Below are 5,353 nucleotides of genomic sequence, written 5' to 3' on the forward strand. Positions count from 1 at the left end.
GTTTTGTATTAGTTTCCTATTGCTTCTGTAATAAAATACCATAAACTTAGTGGCTTAAAATAGGAAAGATGGATTCTCTTTCACAGTTCTGGATGGCCAGAAGTCCAAAATCAGTCTCACTGGGCTGATGTCAGAGTGTTGGCAGGACGGTTCCTTCTGGAGGCTCAAGGGGATAACCTGTTTTCATGCCTTTTCCAGCTTCTGGGAACTGTGTTCTTTGCATTCCTTGGCTCTTTGCCCCTTCCTCCATCTGCAAAGCCAAAAAGTGTAGCATCTTCAAGTCCCTCTACCTCTGTCATTATGTCTTTTCTCTTCAGTCATGCTCTCTCCCTTTGCTGTCTCTTATTATCCCTCTCAAGGACATCATTGAGTCCATCTGGATGATCAGGAGTCTTCCTATCTCAAATCCTTAGTCATTTCTGCACTCCTTATTGTCACATAAGGTAACATATTCACAGAGGTTAGAACATGGACATCTTAGAGGACCATTACTGAGCCTACCTGTAAGCTTCCATCTACATTTTCCCAGGATGAGGCTTTACAACAGCAGATTTGAGAGAACTGGCTGAGGCAAACATTTAGTTTTGCTGCATGTTCAGTAAGACTGCTTTCAGGTAACTCTTACTGAGATACTGAGATATTTTCAAGGTAACAATAAAGCAAATAAAGCCATAGGTAGTTACGGTTTTGCAAACTTTGGAACATGACTAAAACCAGGCAATGTTATTTGATAGAACTGAGTTAAGGATCTGATTCTTTATAGTCCAGTTGGGGAGACCATAAACATGAAAAAATATCTGGAACTTAACCTTGGTATTATAAGGTGTAATAAGAAGCTAATAGCTTTAGCAAGGGCAATGTAAGAATTGTGGTTAAGGTTAGTCTAAGTCACTGCTTTCTCAAACTTGAGCATGTATCAGTCACAGGGAGGGATGGGGGGGGGGGGGGGGCGGTTTGTGAGGCACGTGTTGCTGGGCCTCTGCCCCAATTTCTTGAGTCCATAAATCTGGGATCGGTCCCGAGAATTTACACTTCTAAGCTCCCAGGTAATGCTGATGTTTCCGGCTTAATGCCCACACTCTGAAAACAAGTGGTATATAAAACAAAGCACGAGGGGCGCCTGGGTGGCGCAGTCGGTTAAGCGTCCGACTTCAGCCAGGTCACGATGTCGCGGTCTGTGAGTTCGAGCCCCGCATCAGGCTCTGGGCTGATGGCTCGGAGCCTGGAGCCTGTTTCCGATTCTGTGTCTCCCTCTCTCTCTGCCCCTCCCCCGTTCATGCTCTGTCTCTCTCTGTCCCAAAAATAAATAAAAAACGTTGAAAAAAAAAAAATAATAAAAAACAAAGCACGAAAAGTTTTCAGGGATAACGAGTAGAGGAAATTTTGAAAAGAATTGGGGAATGAACTTGGAAAAATTACTTGGAACTACATTTTCAAGGCAGTTTGGGTAGTCTCTACTAGAGTTGGAAAGGAAGTGATGTAAGACCAGATAATTCAATGCTTTAAAAAGACTGTAGGTATCATTTTCTCCAACTGCTTTATTTTATAGCCAGGGAAGTGGAGCAGGAAGTGGTAAATGACTTGAGTACTGACTTTTATGAATGCCTTGCCATCTTCCAAAAAGAATTTGAGGTAGCTTGGCTTAAGTGACTTGTACCTAGACAGTTTGCCACACAACTGAAAACCAGTATTACAGAGATACGTGTATAGTTGTCCTGTGAGACAGAGCTAAGAGGTTATCCATTGGATGAACATCATCCATTGGATGTCAGATGGAGAAGACAAGCTTATGGGCAGAGAAAAGTCTCAATTCTAAGCAATGTCTCAGCATGTAAGGTGCAGAATTTGTTTTTTAATTGACAAGAGGATAGTAGATGACAAGCCCAGTGTTTTTTTTTCTCTCCTGTTTGATTCTGGTATAACTGTGTTGGAATTTTTGTGCTAGTCACTACTTTTCAAGAAAAAAATACACGCTGAGAAGTTACATGATTAGAGGGTTGAGAACTGTATTTTGACTATAATAATTGACTTGTTTCTAAAATAAAGACCAACAGCCCTATAGAAACTGAGCCAGAGAAATGAGTAGACTATTCAAAGGGAAACTGCAAATGCTTTTTAACCATGTGAAAAGATGACCTTATTCATAATAAGAAAAAAAAATCAAAAATAAAAGTTTGTGGAGTTAACCATTTCTCACCTATAGGTTTGCAATATTCCAAACCTGACAACATACTTTGTTAACAAAATTGTAGGGAAACACACTCTCCGACATTCCTGATGGTCATTGCAAAATAGTCCTATGGAGTTTTAAGAGCTGGCAGCATTACATATATAGTTATGCTTTGACCTAGCAATCCAATTTCTAGGAATCTATCCCAAACACAGTCTTACAAAAATGAAGAGGCATATGTGCAACTCAGTTATTTGCAGTAGCAGTAACAGAAAACAATTGAAATTAAGGGATTGCTGGGGCGCCTGGGTGGCTCAGTCGGTTAAGCGTCCGACTTCAGCTCAGGTCACGATCTCGCGGTCCGCGAGTTCGAGCCCCGCGTCGGGCTCTGGGCTGATGGCTCAGAGCCTGGAGCCTGCTTCTGATTCTGTGTCTCCCTCTCTCTCTGCCCCTCCCCCGTTCATGCTCTGTCTCTCTCTGTCTCAAAAATAAATAAACGTTAAAAAACAATTAAAAAGAAAAGAAGGGATTGCTTAAAAAGAAAAAAAAAACTGTATATCCATATAACGGAATCTATGTAACTGTAAAATTTACTCAGCTACTACTCAGTAGGTTGTTAAGTGAGAAAGGCAAACTAGAGGAAAGGGTGTTGTAGCATGCTGAGAAAGGGAGGGGTGTACACACATACACAAAAGTATCTGCTTATATTTTTCAAAAATTGAAACCTTAACCATAATTGTTTAAAATGGTTACCAATTAGGCATGGGGCAGAAATGTTGGAGGAGACACGGTTAGAGTCTGGAGTTCTTTGAACGTACCATGTTTCGTTGATTTGACTTTGGAGTCACTTGAATACTTTTGCAAGGTTATAAAGTAAAACCATCTTTAAAGTTTTTAAGTTTTTTATTTGAGTATATGGGACACATTAGTTTCAGGTATATAGCCTGGCGATTAGACAAGTTGATGCATTACGGTATCTATGCTCACAAGTGCAGCTTCCATCTGTCACCATACAACACTATTACAGTATCATTGACTACACTCCTGGTGCTGGACCTTTTATTCCCATGACTAATTCATTCCATAACTGGAAGCCTGTATCTCCGACTCCCTTTCACCCATAAAGTAAAACTATCTTAAAAAAACAAACAAACAAACAAAACAATTGTACCTAAATATATAGCCAGTTGGTACCATAACCACACAGAAGATTATTCTAATTGCTATAAAATGCAATAACTTGTGCCTTCTTAGTGGGAATATGTTCTAAGGTAAAAGAGGAACTGCAAAAATAGTTTTACACTGTTGACCAAAATCCTATTGTTGATGACAGTGTCAGTATTGTTATTCTGAAATTATTGCGTGGGATAAGATTTTGTGGAATAAAGCAATAATTACGGGATATTCTATTATTCCACTTGTTGGCTCAGGACTGGTGTTCTTGACTAAAGAGGTAAGAGATACAAATTCAGCAAAATCTGTGTGGTCATGTTTTTAATTAGAATTACCAGTATAAACTCAAGATATTTTATCTAAGAAAAAACAGAGATATTTGGTAGGAAAAGTATGCATCATCTTGTCATGCCAGATGGATAAAAAACTATCAAGGACTATTTAGTATGCTCTCAAAAAGACTCAGAAGTGGGGCACCTGGGTGGCGCAGTCGGTTAAGCGTCCGACTTCAGCCAGGTCACGATCTCGCGGTCGGTGAGTTCGAGCCCCGCGTCAGGCTCTGGGCTGATGGCTCGGAGCCTGGAGCCTGTTTCCGATTCTGTGTCTCCCTCTCTCTCTGCCCCTCCCCCGTTCATGCTCTGTCTCTCTCTGTCCCAAAAATTAAAAAAAAAAAAAAAAAAAAAAAAAGACTCAGAAGCCAATTGGAAGATTGTACAATTTGCACATCAATATAGAAAATCATAGCCACAATGCGTTGAAACACTGAATAAGTTTTTTTTAAACTTTTTTTTTTTTTTTTAATGTTTACTTATTTTTGAGACAAAGAGAGAGCTTGAACGAGGGAGGGTCAGAGAGAGAGGGAGACACAGAACCTGAAACAGGCTCCGGGCTCTGAGCTGTCAGCACAGAGCCCGACGCCGGGCTCGAACTCACGGACCGCAAGATCATGACCTGAGCTGAAATCGGACGCTTAACCAACTGAGCCACCCAGGCACCCCAAACACTGCATAAGTTTTAAATACATGATTCAGAATGATACTAGATAAATACACCATACAAAAAACAAAGCACTAATTGCTCACCACTAGGGGATGCTAGAGAGCTAACTCATTATTTCAAAAATTGGTAAATAAATAGAAAAGAAACAATATTTCCTACAGTTCTCATACAAACTGTACATCTGGGTAGGTAAGTAATAAACAGGGGTACAGTCTCTTTTGAAGAGGCATTCCAGTTAATAAGTGAAAAAGGAATGGTTAAAATTGCAATATTAACACTTTGCAACTTCTACTGAATTGATGGAGAAAATAAACATTGTTTATATTTAGGTCCGCTGCTCAAAATACACAGAGACCCATTTCTAACATCACGTGTTTTCTTATTGAGGAACATACTCTACCCATACTTTTTCCAGAAAAGAATCAAATGTACATATGATCAGACATGTGCCAATTTTCAGGAAATAGGACAGAGATTGTGGTGAATGACAGCAAAGGGATGCAATTGGGATATTGTTTCAAGAAAGTGATGGAGAGGAGCCTGTAGAGTGAGAGGTACTTAGGTGATCCCAACCAATCACAATGTGTGGACCTTGAATCAAAGAAAACTTAAAAATTGAAAAAAAAATTTAATCACTTATGCAACTGGAAATTTAAATGATGTTTAATGACATTAAGGAATTATTAACTTTATTAACTCCTTAAGTGTGATAATGGTATTTTTGTAGCTAGTTTAATTTTTTATTGAGATATAATTAACACGTAACAGTTTCAGGCATACAACATAATAATTTGATATTTGTATAATTTGCAAATATGTTTAATTTTTAAAAGTTTTGTAAATGTTTATTTATTTTTGAAAGAGAGAGAGTGCAAGTGGGGGAGGGACAGAAAGAGAGGGAGACACAGACTCTGAAGCAGGCTCCAGGCTCTAAGCTGTCAGCACAGAGCCCAAAGAGGGGCTTGAACCCATGGATTGTGAGATCATGACCTGAGCCGAAGTTGCGCGCTT

This window comes from Panthera leo, chromosome D1 (genome assembly GCF_018350215.1).
Source record: "Panthera leo isolate Ple1 chromosome D1, P.leo_Ple1_pat1.1, whole genome shotgun sequence".
Taxonomy (NCBI): Eukaryota; Metazoa; Chordata; class Mammalia; order Carnivora; family Felidae; genus Panthera; species Panthera leo.